Raw genomic sequence first — 17,710 nt, 5'->3', positions numbered from 1 at the left:
AAACGCAGCAGAACACTGTGTTTAATGGGGAGCTGGGGAAGTGGGTTTATGTCTGTCTGTGTGTGTGTGTGTGTCTCACCCCATGTCCCAGGGCCGGTGTTCAGCGGGCTGGGTGAGGAGGCGTCTGGAGGGCTGGAGGGGGCCAGAGTAGACCCAGCAGGGACTGAAGCCTGGGGGTTTCCTGATCCGCCGGCCCAGGGCCGAGGCAGGGTTTCAGCCTTCTGAATGTCAGGGTGGAGGGGAGAGGAGTCTTTAGCTCCTACAGGCCTGGCGAGAGAGAGGAGAGAAGGGGGAGGAGGAGAGAGATGGGGGTGGATTAGAGAGAAGAACAGAGGAAGAGGAGGGAGAGGAAGAACAGAGATGTATAACAAGGTCTGTCTCTTCCTTTCCTCCCTGAATTCAATCTAACCTCTCATTTTCTCACAATTAGTTTTTTCCTTCACCAGTCTCTCTCTCACCTTCCGTACGTTCTGAGAGTCTGAGGATTAGTAGGACTGAGGAGGAGGAGGAGGAGGAGGAGGATGAGGAAGAATGGTCATCGGAGGCCAGGGGGTGGGACTCTGAGCATGGACTTCATGTTGCACTAGGGGACGGCTTTATCCCCGACACACCGCAGGTCTGATGATGTGGGCGAGGAGGGAGGGGAGGGTCTTTGATCTCCGGTGGACCATCAAAACAGAGAGGCTTGGAGCGGCAGGTACCAGCCGCCTGCAGAACGGATGAACGGATGAGGGATGGAAAGATGAACGGACGAGGGATGGAAAGATGAACGGACGAGGGATGGAAAGATGAACGGATGAGGGATGGAAAGATGAACGGATGAATCCACGAGTACAGGTAATATGGCCAAGTGATTTTCCTCAGACCGTGATGACCTACATTAGATGTGACCTCACGCCCAGGTGACCCTTCTACAGCGGCTGGGACCTCACGCCCAGGTGACCCTTCTACAGTGGCTGGGACCTCACGCCCAGGTGACCCTTCTACGGCGGCTGGGACCTCACACCCAGGTGACCCTTCTACAGCGGCTGGGACCTCACGCCCAGGTGACCCTTCTACAGCGGCTGGGACCTCACGCCCAGGTGACCCTTCTACAGCGGCTGGGACCTCACGCCCAGGTGACCCTTCTACAGCGGCTGGGACCTCACGCCCAGGTGACCCTTCTACAGCGGCTGGGACCTCACGCCCAGGTGACCCTTCTACAGCGGCTGGGACCTCACGCCCAGGTGACCCTTCTACAGCGGCTGGGACCTCACGCCCAGGTGACCCTTCTACAGCGGCTGGGACCTCACCCCCAGGTGACCCTTCTACAGCGGCTGGGACCTCACACCCAGGTGACCCTTCTACAGCGGCTGGGACCTCACGCCCAGGTGACCCTTCTACATTAGATGGGACCTCACGCCCAGGTGACCCTTCTACATTAGATGTGACCTCACGCCCAGGTGACCCTTCTACAGCGGCTGGGACCTCACACCCAGGTGACCCTTCTAGAATGTAGAGTAGAATGTAGAGTATAACGTAGAATATAGAGTAGAATATAGAGTAGAGTAAAATGTAGAGTAGAATAGAACATAGAGTAGAATATAGAGTAGAATGTAGAATATATAGAATATATAGTAGAGTGTAGAGTAGAACGTAGAGTAGAACGGACTATAGAGTAGAATGTAGAGTAGAATGTAGAGTAGAATATAGAGTAGAATGTAGAGTAGAACGGACTATAGAGTAGAATGTAGAGTAGAATGTAGAGTAGAATATAGAGTAGAATATAGAGTAGAACGTAGAGTAGAACGTAGAGTAGAACGTAGAGTAGAACAGACTATAGAGTAGAATACAGAGTAGAATGTAGAGTAGAACGTAGAGTAGAACGTAGAGTAGAATACAGAGTAGAATACAGAGTAGAATACAGAGTAGAATGTGGAATAGAATATAGAGTAGAATATAGAGTAGAATGTAGAGTAGAATATAGAGTAGAATGTGGAATAGAATGTAGAGTAGAATGTAGAGTAGAATGTGGAATAGAATGTAGAGTAGAATGTAGAGTAGAATATAGAGTAGAATATAGAGTAGAATGTAGAGTAGAATGTGGAATAGAATGTAGAGTAGAATACAGAGTAGAATATAGAGTAGAATATAGAGTAGAATGTGGAATAGAATGTAGAGTATACTTACTTGGAGGCAGGTTTGAGCCTGGACCGCCAGTCAGCAGGAGAGCTGCTGTTGTCTGCTGTTGCTAAAGAGAGACAAGACAATATACAGCCCCCACAAACATTACATCAACCATAATAGCCACACATTATTACCAGTGAAAAGTGAAACCAGTGAAATGTGGATACCCAACTAGACAGAAAGGGCAAATGGTGCTCACCCATAGTGTTGCTGGGAGAAGCAGCTCCGGGGGCCTTATCTAGGGTTTTGTTCCCCAGTCCTGTTCTGCTGGCTGGGGTCGGGGTGGAGGTGTTGGGGGCGAGGGGGGCGAGGAGAGAAGGGTCTGCTTTTAGCTTAACTCTGCCCCCCCCAGTCCCCTTTTTAGGAGTCTCTGTCTCTGTCTTAGGTGTTTCAGCAGGAGCAGGTCTGAGAGAGGGAGATCTGGGGGTCGAGGGGAGACACAGACAGGCCTTTCAACATCTTACAGACTCAAATAGTATTTCCTCAAATCTTAACTAACGTCTCGCTTCCTTCTCATACGCATTGGAAGAGAAGGTCCCTCCCCTCTGATTTGAAAAGGAGACAAGGTAAGAGGATGCGAGGAAAGATGAATTGAGGAAGGGCCATTGACCAACTGTATAATTGCCACATAACCATGTGTATGTGACAAATATACATACCACACCGCGACAAAAATACATACCACCCTGCCACCCCGTGTCAGGATCAGTTACATACCACAATGCCCCCCCCCCCCCGTGTCAGGATCAGTTACATACCACAATGCCCCCCCCCGTGTCAGGATCAGTTACATACCACAATGCCCCCCCCCCCGTGTCAGGATCAGTTACATACCACAATGCCCCCCCCCCCGTGTCAGGATCAGTTACATACCACAATGCCCCCCCCCCCCCCCCCCCCGTGTCAGGATCAGTTACATACCACAATGCCCCCCCCCCCCCGTGTCAGGATCAGTACCTCACCCCGGATAACCCCCCTGCTTTCACCCTCACTATGTGTTCCGGTACCTCACCCCGGATAACCCCCCTGCTTTCACCCTCACTATGTGTTCTGGTACCTCACCCCGGATAACCCCCCTGCTTCACCCTCACTATGTGTTCCGGTACCTCACCCCGGATAACCCCCTGCTTTCACCCTCACTATGTGTTCCGGTACCTCACCCCGGATAACCCCCCTGCTTTCACCCTCACTATGTGTTCCGGTACCTCACCCCGGATAACCCCCCTGCTTTCACCCTCACTATGTGTTCCGGTACCTCACCCCGGATAACCCTCTGCTTTCACCCTCACTATGTGTTCCGGGTACCTCACCCCGGGTAACCCCCCTGCTTTCACCCTCACTATGTGTTCCGGTACCTCACCCCGGATAACCCCCCTGCTTTCACCCTCACTATGTGTTCCGGTACCTCACCCCGGATAACCCCCCTGCTTTCACCCTCACTATGTGTTCCGGGACTTCCCGATCTACAAATGAAGCACTGCTTAACACTCCATAGCTGGTTCAAATGATCAAAGCTTGATAATTAGTTGATTATTTGAATCAGCTGTGCAGCGCCACGGCACAAACCAAAACGTGCACCCCTTTGGGGTCCCGAGGAGAGAGTTGAGTTGTGAGAATGTCTCACCTGTTCTCAGTCTTCTTCAGTCCTACAGGGAGCCAGGGAGGACTAGAAGCACCAGCTGGTGCGGTGTTGTCTGTTAGTTTCTTAGTGATGACAGCAGCAGCTGTTGTGGTGGTGTGGTTGGTGGTGTTGTCTGTTAGTTTCTTAGTGATGACAGCAGAGCTGTTGTGGTGGTGTGGTTGGTGGTGTTGTCTGTTAGTTTCTTGTGATGACAGCAGCTGGTGTTGTGGTGGTGTGGTTGGTGTTGTTGTCTGTTAGTTTCTTAGTGATGACAGCAGCAGCTGCCTGGGTCTTGGTACAGCAGTCTTCTTTAGATGGAGAGGCTTTCACATCACTATCCATCTTGAAGACAACTCTACCTCTACCCTGAACCACGTCCCTGTCCCCACCTACCACCACATTCACACCCTTATCCCCTCCCTTACCCTTATCCCCTCCCCAACCTGAACCCTTATCCCCTCCCCAACCTGAACCCTTATCCCCTCCCTTATCCCCTCCCTTACCCGCTACCCCACTGCCACCCAAACTCACTACCACACTCACACCCTGGCCAACCCCCACTACTGTCCCCTGCGTGCCGGCGTTCTGGACTTTATTTGTGGGTCGACTCTGTGCCTGTCCCTGAGTCTGGGTCTTGCCCTGGTTCTCCTGCCCAGTGGGGGCGTCCCCAGACTGGAAGAACCGGATCCGGGCCTGCTGGGTCTGGGATGCTGTGGGAGTGGTGACGCTAGTTGTAGTGTTGAAGCTCCGTGGGACTGTGGTGGGTCCAGAGGCTGCAGGGCTCACTATGCCCAGGGAGGAGAGCCCCGGGCTGGGTCGCGAGGAGGAGGCAGAGGGGGTGGTGGGTCCAGAGGCTGCAGGGCTCACTATGCCCAGGGAGGAGAGCCCCGGGCTGGGCCGCGAGGAGGAGGCAGAGGGGGTGGTGGGTCCAGAGGCTGCAGGGCTCACTATGCCCAGGGAGGAGCGCCCCGGGCTGGGCCGCGAGGAGGAGGCAGAGGGGGTGGTGGGTCCAGAGGCTGCAGGGCTCACTATGCCCAGGGAGGAGAGCCCCGGGCTGGGCCGCGAGGAGGCGGCAGAGGGGGTGGTGGTTTTGGATCCGTCGGATTTGGAGCTCAGCCAGCTAGGGATACATTTGGAGGGGGTACTGGTGGGTGTCGGAGCTGGGGTGGATTTCGGGGGGTCTGTGTATTTGGGTCCAGGGGTATTCCTGGAGAGGTCTGAGAGAGGGGTGGTCTTGACAGTGGGAGGAAGGTGAGGGGTGTATTTGGAGGTAGGGGTAGTAGGGTTGTTTTTGGGCAGGTCTGAGAGAGGGGTGGTCTTGACAGTGGGAGGAGGGTGAGGGGTGTATTTGGAGGCAGGGGTAGTAGGGTTGTTTTTGGGCAGGTCTCGGAGAGGGGTGTGTGTTGGCAGCGCCCCCTGGGGGTGGTGGTGGGAGGTACAGATGAAGGAGCCTGGTGTTGGTCCAGGTTTACAGTTACCAGACAGTAGAGTGGTGGAACACTCACTACACCTGGAGAACACAGGAACACACATGACATAGAACACCAACTATGGAGAACACAGGAACAGACATGACATAGAACACCAACTATGGAGAACACAGGAACAGACATGACATAGAACACCAACTATGGAGAACACAGGAACAGACATGACATAGAACACCAACTATGGAGAACACAGGAACAGACATGACATAGAACACCAACTATATATGGAGAACACAGGAACACACATGACATAGAACACCAACTATGGAGAACACAGGAACACACATGACATAGAACACCAACTATATATGGAGAACACAGGAACAGACATGACATAGAACACCAACTATGGAGAACACAGGAACAGACATGACATAGAACAACTATATATGGAGAACACAGGAACAGACATGACATAGAACACCAACTATGGAGAACACAGGAACAGACATGACATAGAACACCAACTATGGAGAACACAGGAACAGACATGACATAGAACACCAACTATGGAGAACACAGGAACAGACATGACATAGAACACCAACTATGGAGAACACAGGAACAGACATGACATAGAACAACTATATATGGAGAACACAGGAACACACATGACATAGAACACCAACTATATATGGAGAACACAGGAACAGACATGACATAGAACACCACCTATATATGGAGAACACAGGAACAGACATGACATAGAACACCACCTATATATGGAGAACACAGGAACAGACATGACATAGAACACCAACTATGGAGAACACAGGAACAGACATGACATAGAACACCAACTATGGAGAACACAGGAACAGACATGACATAGAACACCAACTATGGAGAACACAGGAACAGACATGACATAGAACACCAACTATATATGGAGAACACAGGAACAGACATGACATAGAACACCAACTATGGAGAACACAGGAACAGACATGACATAGAACACCAACTATGGAGAACACAGGAACACACATGACATAGAACACCAACTATATATGGAGAACACAGGAACAGACATGACATAGAACACCACCTATATATGGAGAACACAGGAACAGACATGACATAGAACACCAACTATGGAGAACACAGGAACAGACATGACATAGAACACCAACTATGGAGAACACAGGAACAGACATGACATAGAACACCAACTATGGAGAACACAGGAACAGACATGACATAGAACACCAACTATATATGGAGAACACAGGAACAGACATGACATAAAACACCAACTATGGAGAACACAGGAACAGACATGACATAGAACACCAACTATGGAGAACACAGGAACACACATGACATAGAACACCAACTATATATGGAGAACACAGGAACAGACATGACATAGAACACCAACTATATATGGAGAACACAGGAACAGACATGACATAGAACACCAACTATGGAGAACACAGGAACAGACATGACATAGAACAACTATATATGGAGAACACAGGAACACACATGACATAGAACACCAACTATGGAGAACACAGGAACAGACATGACATAGAACACCAACTATATATGGAGAACACAGGAACAGACATGACATAGAACACCAACTATGGAGAACACAGGAACAGACATGACATAGAACAACTATATATGGAGAACACAGGAACAGACTTGACATAGAACACCTATATATGGAGAACACAGGAACACACATGACATAGAACACCAACTATATATGGAGAACACAGGAACAGACATGACATAGAACACCACCTATATATGGAGAACACAGGAACAGACATGACATAGAACAACTATATATGGAGAACACAGGAACAGACATGACATAGAACACCAACTATGGAGAACACAGGAACAGACATGACATAGAACACCAACTATGGAGAACACAGGAACAGACATGACATAGAACACCAACTATGGAGAACACAGGAACAGACATGACATAGAACACCAACTATGGAGAACACAGGAACAGACATGACATAGAACACCAACTATGGAGAACACAGGAACAGACATGACATAGAACACCAACTATGGAGAACACAGGAACAGACATGACATAGAACAACTATATATGGAGAACACAGGAACACACATGACATAGAACACCAACTATGGAGAACACAGGAACACACATGACATAGAACACCAACTATATATGGAGAACACAGGAACAGACATGACATAGAACACCAACTATGGAGAACACAGGAACAGACATGACATAGAACAACTATATATGGAGAACACAGGAACAGACTTGACATAGAACACCACCTATATATGGAGAACACAGGAACAGACATGACATAGAACACCAACTATGGAGAACACAGGAACAGACATGACATAGAACAACTATATATGGAGAACACAGGAACAGACTTGACATAGAACACCTATATATGGAGAACACAGGAACAGACATGACATAGAACACCTATATATGGAGAACACAGGAACACACATGACATAGAACAACTATATATGGAGAACACACGAACAGACATGACATAGAACACCAACTATATATGGAGAACACAGGAAATTAACCCTTTCAATAGGTGACTGGTAAAATAACACATGGTACAGCTCCATATACAGTTGAAGTCAGAAGTTTACATATACTCAATTTGTTTTCGGTAGCGTTGCCTTTAAATTGTTTAACTTGGGTCAAACATTTTGGGTAGCCTTCCACAAGCTTCCCACAATAAGTTGGGTGAATTTTGACCCATTCCTCCTGACAGAGCTGGTGTAATTGAGTCAGGTTTGTAGGCCTCCTTGCTCGCACACGCTTTTTCAGTTCTGCCCACAAATTTTCTATAGGAATGAGGTCAGGGCTTTGTGATAGCCACTCCAATACCTTGACTTTGTTGTCCTTAAGCCATTTTGCAACAACTTTTTAAGTATGCTTGGGGTCATTGTCCATTTGGAAGACCCATTTGCAACCAAGCTTTAACTTCCTGACTGATGTCTTGAGATGTTGCTTCAATATATCTATATACTTTTCCTTCCTCATGATGCCATCTATTTTGTGAAGTGCATAAGTCCCTTCTGCAGCAAAGCACCCCCACAGCATGATGCTGCCACCCCCATGCTTCATTGTTGGGATGGTGTTCTTCGGCTTGCAAGCCTCCTCCTTTTTCCTCCAAACATAACATTGGTCATTATGGCCAACAGTTCTATTTTTGTTTCATCAGACCAGAGGACATTTCTCCAAAAAGTACGATCTTTGTCCCCATGTGCAGTTGCAAACCGTAGTCTGGCTTTTTTATGGCGGTTTTGGAGCAGTGGCTTCTTCCTTGCTGAGCGGCCTTTCAGGATATGTCGATATAGGATTCGTTTTACTCCTCCGGCATCTTCACAAGGTCCTTTGCTGCTGTTCTGGGATTGATTTGTTATTTTTCGCACCAATGTATGTTCATCTTTAGGAGACAGAATGCGTCTCCTTCCTGAGCGGTATGACGGCTGCGTGGTCCCAGGGTGTTTATACTTGCATACTATTGTTTGTACAGATGAACGTTGCACCTTCAGGCATTTGGAAATTGCTCACTGTTTCTGAGGTATTGGCTGATTTCTTTTGATTTTCCCATGATGTCAAGCAAAGAGGCACTGAGTTTGAAGGTAGGCCTTGAAATACATCCATAGGTTCACCTCCAATTGACTCAAATGATGTCAATTAGCCAATCAGAAGCTTCTAAAGCCATGACATAATTTTCTGGAATTTTCCAAGCTGTTTAAAGGCACAGTCAACTTAGTGTAGGTAAACTTCTGACCCACTGGAATTGTGATACAGTGAATTATAAGTGAAATAATCCGTCTGTAAACAACTGTTGGAAAAATGACTTGTGTCATGCACAAAATAGATGTCCTAACCGACTTGCCAAAACTATAGTTTGTTAACAAGAAATTTGTGGAGTGGTTGAAAAAACGAGTTTTGATGACTCCAACCTAAGTGTATGTAAACTTCTGACTTCAACTGTAGTTAACCCTTTCAATAGGTGACTGGTAAAATAACACATGGTGGAGTAATTAACATGGTGAAATAGTCTTACCTGGCACAGCTCCTGTGATACAGGCTAGATTGTTACAGTAATACATGTTACATTTGGATGGCGTTAACGTGGTGAAGAAGTCTTACCTGGCACAGCTCCTGTGATACAGCCTCCCATCCACTAGGTGTCTCTGGACCAGATGAACGTGTTTATTACACACGGAACACTTACTGCTCAGAGTCCCCGTCTTATTGGAGCGCTCCGACAACACGTCCTTCTGGGGGGGGGACAGATTAGCCTTCTGTTAGTTACAACAGGCTCAGGAGTATTTAACCTAGGGGCCGCAGCCCCCTAGGGGTTATTGGAGCGCTCCGACAACACGTCCTTCTGGGGGGGGGACAGATTAGCCTTCTGTTAGCTACAACAGGCTCAGGAGTATTTAACCTAGGGGCCGCAGCCCCCTAGGGGTTATTGGAGCGCTCCGACAACACGTCCTTCTGGGGGGGGACAGATTAGCCTTCTGTTAGTTACAACAGGCTCAGGAGTATTTAACCTAGGGGTCGCAGCCCCCTATGGGTTATTGGAGCGCTCCGACAACACATCCTTCTGGGGGGGAGGGACAGATTAGCCTTCTGTTAGTTACAACAGGCTCAGGAGTATTTAACCTAGGGGTCGCAGCCCCCTATGGGTTATTGGAGCGCTCCGACAACACGTCCTTCTGGGGGGGGGACAGATTAGCCTTCTGTTAGCTACAACAGGCTCAGGAGTATTTAACCTAGGGGCCGCAGCCCCCTAGGGGTTATTGGAGCGCTCCGACAACACGTCCTTCTGGGGGGGGGACAGATTAGCCTTCTGTTAGTTACAACAGGCTCAGGAGTATTTAACCTAGGGGTCGCAGCCCCCTATGGGTTATTGGAGCGCTCCGACAACACATCCTTCTGGGGGGGAGGGACAGATTAGCCTTCTGTTAGTTACAACAGGCTCAGGAGTATTTAACCTAGGGGCCGCAGCCCCCTAGGGGTTATTGGAGGTACTACAGTGGGTCCGTGAAACAATGATTATTTTTATTACTAATCGCTAGAAACAAAACAGAAAACAAAAAATGTTGAATTACAAACCTACACTAGAAAAGAGGAGAATCTTATTGTATTCCTCAACTCGTTACATTGAGCTAATTATCTGACATCGGCTTTGACAATAGAATCAAATCAAAGTGTATTGGTCACGTGCACAAGGTACAGTGAAATGCTTGCTTTGCTAATAACTCTTCAACAATGCACTACAACATCAATATCCATCAAGAATCAAATACCCAAATGCAATAGTCCAAAAATAACAACTAGTAACAATAATTAGCTTGTTAATAAGATGAATCAGGCTGGTTACAACTGGGCCGGAGTGAAACCCTACAGGAGGGCATCTCTCCAGGAACTGGGCCGGAGTGAAACCCTACAGGAGGGAATCTCTCCAGGAACTGGGCTGGGAACCCCTACAGGAGGGCATCTCTCCAGGAACTGGGCCGGAGTGAAACCCTACAGGAGGGCATCTCTCCAGGAACTGGGCCGGAGTGAAACCCTACAGGAGGGCATCTCTCCAGGAACTGGGCCGGAGTGAACCCCTACAGGAGGGCATCTCTCCGGGAACAGGGCCGGAGTGAAACCCTACAGGAGGGCATCTCTCCAGGAACAGGGCTGGGAACCCCTACAGGAGGGCCTCTCTCCGGGAACTGGGCCGGAGTGAAACCCTACAGGAGGGCATCTCTCCAGGAACTGGGCCGGAGTGAAACCCTACAGGAGGGCATCTCTCCAGGAACTGGGCCGGAGTGAACCCCTACAGGAGGGCATCTCTCCAGGAACTGGGCCGGAGTGAAACCCTACAGGAGGGCATCTCTCCAGGAACTGGGCCGGAGTGAAACCCTACAGGAGGGCATCTCTCCAGGAACTGGGCCGGAGTGAAACCCTACAGGAGGGCTTCTCTCCAGGAACTGGGCCGGAGTGAACCCCTACAGGAGGGCATCTCTCCAGGAACTGGGCCGGAGTGAACCCCTACAGGAGGGCATCTCTCCAGGAACTGGGCCGGAGTGAAACCCTACAGGAGGGCATCTCTCCAGGAACAGGGCCGGAGTGAAACCCTACAGGAGGGCATCTCTCCAGGAACTGGGCCGGAGTGAAACACTACAGGAGGGCATCTCTCCAGGAACAGGGCTGGGAAACCCTACAGGAGGGCATCTCTCCAGGAACAGGGCCGGAGTGAAACCCTACAGGAGGGCATCTCTCCAGGAACAGGGCCGGAGTGAAACCCTACAGGAGGGCATCTCTCCAGGAACTGGGCCGGAGTGAAACCCTACAGGAGGGCCTCTCTCCAGGAACAGGGTTGGGCAACCCTACAGGAGGGAATCTCCAGGAACAGGGCTGGGAAATCCTACAGGAGGGCATCTCTCCAGGAACAGGGATGGGCAACCCTACATGAGGGCATCTCTCCAGGAACAGGTCTGGGAAACCCTACAGGAGGGCACTCTCCAGGAACAGGGCTGGGAAACCCTACAGGAGGGCCTCTCTCCAGGAACAGGGCTGGGAAATCCTACAGGAGGGCATCTCTCCAGGAACAGGGCTGGGAAACCCTACAGGAGGGCATCTCCAGGAACAGGGCTGGGAAACCCTACAGGAGGTCATCTCCAGGAACAGGGCTGTGAAACCCTGGAGAGACTATTTAAAGGAGATCCTTACCTGCGCTGCCCTGTCTGGTCTGGTTGAGGCTTTGGGTGAGGAGGAGGAGGGAGGGCGGTTCTCTGTAGCGGATTTAGAGGGGGAAGAGGCAGGGAAGACCTTGGAGACAACTGCTTGGTTCTTTTTCCCAGAAGGCCCCTCTTCTGTGGACGCCTCCGCTGGACGCTTTATCCCCGCCATGCCGCCAACTACACACACACACACACAACTTGATCACAAAGTTCATCACAGTATGTGTGCCCATATCATGTGGGCAGCGTGTGAGTATCATGTGGGCAGCGTGTGAGTATCATGTGGGCAGCGTGTGAGTATCATGTGGGCAGCATGTGGGCAGCGTGTGGGCAGCATGTGAGTATCATGTGGGCAGCGTGTGAGTATCATGTGGGCAGCGTGTGAGTATCATGTGGGCAGCGTGTGGGCAGCATGTGGGTATCATGTGGGCAGCATGTGAGTATCATGTGGGCAGCATGTGAGTATCATGTGGGCAGCATGTGAGTATCATGTAGGCAGCATGTGGGCAGCATGTGAGTATCATGTGGGCAGCATGTCATGTGTACGTATGCTTGCACATGTTTACTTAATATATATGTGTGTATGTGTACTACTCACTAGGTGATTTGCCATGGAAGTAGTTGTAGTATTGTGAGACATATGTCAGAATACTGAGTCTGTCTGGTATCTTCAGGGCCACCATGTCCTCAGCATCTAACAGAGCTGGGATCCCCAACTCATCCTCCGCTACCCGGAACGCCTGGGAACACACAGATAGATAGAAGGTTGGAACACACAGATACACAGAAGGCTGGAACACACAGATATATAGAAGGCTGGAACACACAGATACATAGAAGGCTGGAACACACAGATATATAGAAGGCTGGAACACACAGATATATAGAAGGCTGGAACACACAGATACATAGAAGGCTGGAACACACAGATACATAGAAGGCTGGAACACACAGATACATAGAAGGCTGGAACACACAGATACATAGAAGGCTGGAACACACAGATATATAGAAGGCTGGAACACACAGATATATAGAAGGCTGGAACACACAGATACATAGAAGGCTGGAACACACAGATACATAGAAGGCTGGAACACACAGATACATAGAAGGCTGGAACACACAGATACATAGAAGGTTGGAACACACAGATACATAGAAGGCTGGAACACACAGATACATAGAAGGCTGGAACACACAGATACATAGAAGGTTGGAACACACAGATACATAGAAGGCTGGAACACACAGATACATAGAAGGCTGGAACACACAGATACATAGAAGGCTGGAACACACAGATATATAGAAGGCTGGAACACACAGATACATAGAAGGCTGGAACACACAGATACATAGAAGGCTGGAACACACAGATATATAGAAGGCTGGAACACACAGATACATAGAAGGCTGGAACACACAGATATATAGAAGGCTGGAACACACAGATACATAGAAGGCTGGAACACACAGATACATAGAAGGCTGGAACACACAGATACATAGAAGGCTGGAACACACAGATACATAGAAGGCTGGAACACACAGATACATAGAAGGCTGGAACACACAGATACATAGAAGGCTGGAACACACAGATACATAGACGGCTGGAACACACAGATACATAGACGGCTGGAACACACAGATACATAGAAGGCTGGAACACACAGATATACAGAAGGCTGGAACACACAGATACACATAAGGCTGGAACACACAGATACACAGAAGGCTGGAACACACAGATTAACAGAAGGCTGGAACACACAGATACATAGACGGCTGGAACACACAGATACATAGAAGGCTAGAACACACAGATACATAGACGGCTGGAACACACAGATACACAGAAGGCTGGAACACACAGATACACAGAAGGCTGGAACACACAGATACACAGAAGGCTGGAACACACAGATACACAGAAGGCTGGAACACACAGATGGCTGTTACACACAGATACACAGAAGGCTGGAAGACACAGATACACAGAAGGCTGGAAGACACAGATACACAGAAGGCTGGAACACACAGAAGGCTGGAACACACAGATATATAGAAGGCTGGAACACACAGATACATAGAAGGCTGGAACACACAGATACATAGAAGGTATGAACACCTGGGAACAAAGAGATATCAAGAAGGTTGGAATGCCTGGGAACACAGAACAAGAAGGCACGACAACGCCTCTCCCCCCTCAGGAGACTGAAATGTCTTGGCCTGGGTCCCCAGATCCTTAAAGTTTTACAGCAGCACCGCTGAGAGCATTTTGCCGTGCTGCCAACTGCTTGGCAACCGTCCACAAGGCACTACAGAGGAGAGTGCGTATGGCCCAAGTCTGGAACCAACAGGACCCTGACCAGCTTCTACCACCAAGCCATAAGACTGTTAAATAGTTAGCTAAATAGTTAAATAGTTAAGCAATAGCTACCCAGACTATCTACATAGGACCTCCATTACCTCTTACCTCTGCACATGGACTCAGTACTGGTACCCTGTGTATATAGCCAAGTTATCATTACTCATTGTGTATATAACCAAGTTATCATTACTCATTGTGTATAGAGCCAAGTTATCTATAGAATCAAGTTATTATTACTCATTGTGTATAGAACCAAGTTATCGTTACTCATTGTGTATATAGCCAAGTTATCGTTACTCATTGTGTATATAGCCAAGTTATCGTTACTCAGTGTGTATAGAGCCAAGTTATCGTTACTCAGTGTGTATAGAGCCAAGTTATCGTTACTCATTGTGTATAGAACCAAGTTATCGTTACTCATTGTGTATAGAGCCACGTTATCGTTACTCATTATGTATATAGCCAAGTTATTGTTACTCATTGTGTATAGAGCCAAGTTATCGTTACTCATTGTGTATATAGCCAAGTTATCGTTACTCATTGTGTATAGAGCCAAGTTATCGTTACTCATTGTGTATAGAGCCAAGTTATCGTTACTCATTGTGTATAGAGCCAAGTTATCGTTACTCATTGTGTATAGAGCCAAGTTATCGTTACTCAGTGTGTATATAGCCAAGTTATCATTACTCATTGTGTATAGAGCCAAGTTATCATTACTCATTGTGTATAGAGCCAAGTTATCTATAGAACCAAGTTATCATTATTGTGTATAGAACCACGTTATCGTTACTCATTGTGTATGGAACCAAGTTATCATTACTCATTGTGTATATAGCCAAGTTATCATTACTCATTGTGTATAGAACCAAGTTATCTATAGAACCAAGTCATCATTACTCATTGTGTATAGAGCCAAGTTATCTATAGAACCAAGTTATCATTACTCATTGTGTATAGAGCCAAGTTATCATTACTCATTGTGTATAGAGCCAAGTTATCGTTACTCAGTGTGTATATAGCCAAGTTATCATTACTCATTGTGTATAGAGCCAAGTTATCATTACTCATTGTGTATAGAGCCAAGTTATCTATAGAACCAAGTTATCATTACTCATTGTGTATAGAACCAAGTTATCGTTACTCATTGTGTATAGAGCCACGTTATCGTTACTCATTATGTATAGAGCCAAGTTATCGTTACTCAGTGTGTATATAGCCAAGTTATCATTACTCATTGTGTATAGAGCCAAGTTATCGTTACTCATTGTGTATAGAGCCAAGTTATCTATAGAACCAAGTTATCATTATTGTGTATATAACCAAGTTATCGTTACTCATTGGGTTTATTGACGTGTGATTACTGTTGTACTACTTGTCTATGTTCTTTCTCTCTGCCTTGTTGGGAAGGACCAATCAGCTGTTAGTCTGCACCTGTTGTTTACCAAGCATGTGACTAATACCATGTGATTTAGATATTGTTATCAAGATTGACAGAACGATGCTACAATACACTGTAGATATGGAGATCTGCTGACTCAGGGACTGGTCTGTTCTCATTCCAACACTCCCATTGGTCGAGAGGCAGAGACTCAGGGACTGGTCTGTTCTCATTCCAACACTCCCATTGGTCGAGAGGCAGAGACTCAGGGACTGGTCTGTTCTCATTCCAACACTCCCATTGGTCTATAGAGGCAGAGACTCAGGGACTGGTCTGTTCTCATTCCAACACTCCCATTGGTCTATAGAGGCAGAGACTCAGGGACTGGTCTGTTCTCATTCCAACACTCCCATTGGTCTATAGAGGCAGAGACTCAGAGACAAAGCGTTGTTCTCATTCCACACTCCCATTGGTCGAGAGGCAGAGACTCAGGAGACAAAGTGTTGTTCTCATTCCACACTCCCATTGGTCGAGAGGCAGAGACTCAGAGACAAAGCGTTGTTCTCATTCCACACTCCCATTGGTCGAGAGGCAGAGACTCAGGAGACAAAGCGTTGTTCTCATTCCACACTCCCATTGGTCGAGAGGCAGAGACTCAGAGACAAAGTGTTGTTCTCATTCCACACTCCCATTGGTCTATAGAGGCAGAGACTCAGAGACAAAGTGTTGTTCTCATTCCACACTCCCATTGGTCTATAGAGGCAGAGACTCAGAGACAAAGTGTTGTTCTCATTCCACACTCCCATTGGTCTATAGAGGCAGAGACTCAGAGACAAAGTGTTGTTCTCATTCCACACTCCCATTGGTCTATAGAGGCAGAGACTCAGAGACAAAGTGTTGTTCTCATTCCACACTCCCATTGGTCTATAGAGGCAGAGACTCAGAGACAAAGTGTTGTTCTCATTCCACACTCCCATTGGTCTATAGAGGCAGAGACTCAGAGACAAAGTGTTGTTCTCATTCCACACTCCCATTGGTCTATAGAGGCAGAGACTCAGAGACAAAGTGTTGTTCTCATTCCACACTCCCATTGGTCTATAGAGGCAGAGACTCAGGGACTGGTCTGTTCTCATTCCAACACTCCCATTGGTCTATAGAGGCAGAGACTCAGAGACAAAGCACTGTTCTCATTCCAACACTCCCATTGGTCTATAGAGGCAGAGACTCAGAGACAAAGTGTTGTTCTCATTCCACACTCCCATTGGTCTATAGAGGCAGAGACTCAGAGACAAAGCACTGTTCTCATTCCAACACTCCCATTGGTCTATAGAGGCAGAGACTCAGGGACTGGTCTGTTCTCATTCCAACACTCCCATTGGTCTATAGAGGCAGAGACTCAGAGACAAAGTGTTGTTCTCATTCCACACTCCCATTGGTCTATAGAGGCAGAGACTCAGAGACAAAGTGTTGTTCTCATTCCACACTCCCATTGGTCGAGAGGCAGAGACTCCGAGACAAAGCGTTGTTCTCATTCCAACACTCCCATTGGTCGAGAGGCAGAGACTCCGAGACAAAGCGTTGTTCTCATTCCAACACTCCCATTGGTCTATAGAGGCAGAGACTCAGAGACAAAGTGTTGTTCTCATTCCACACTCCCATTGGTCTATAGAGGCAGAGACTCAGAGACAAAGTGTTGTTCTCATTCCACACTCCCATTGGTCTATAGAGGCAGAGACTCAGAGACAAAGCGTTGTTCTCATTCCAACACTCCCATTGGTCTATAGAGGCAGAGACTCAGAGACAAAGCTCTGTTCTCATTCCAACACTCCCATTGGTCGAGAGGCAGAGACAAAGCGCTGTTCTCATTCCAACACTCCCATTGGTCGAGAGGCAGAGACTCCGAGACAAAGCGTTGTTCTCATTCCAACACTCCCATT

At 47.9% G+C, this 17,710-nt stretch overlaps 1 pseudogene; it reads right to left on the bottom strand.

Annotated features, from left to right (window-relative positions):
* The window catches only part of LOC139541971 (MICAL-like protein 2), a 37,714-nt pseudogene that overhangs the window by 12,540 nt on the left and 7,464 nt on the right, over positions 1 to 17,710 (bottom strand).

Source organism: Salvelinus alpinus, chromosome 2 (assembly GCF_045679555.1).
Source record: "Salvelinus alpinus chromosome 2, SLU_Salpinus.1, whole genome shotgun sequence".
NCBI classification, from domain to species: Eukaryota; Metazoa; Chordata; class Actinopteri; order Salmoniformes; family Salmonidae; genus Salvelinus; species Salvelinus alpinus.
The sequence above is the reverse complement of the archived record's forward strand: the minus strand, read 5'-3'. Positions and strand labels throughout refer to the sequence as shown.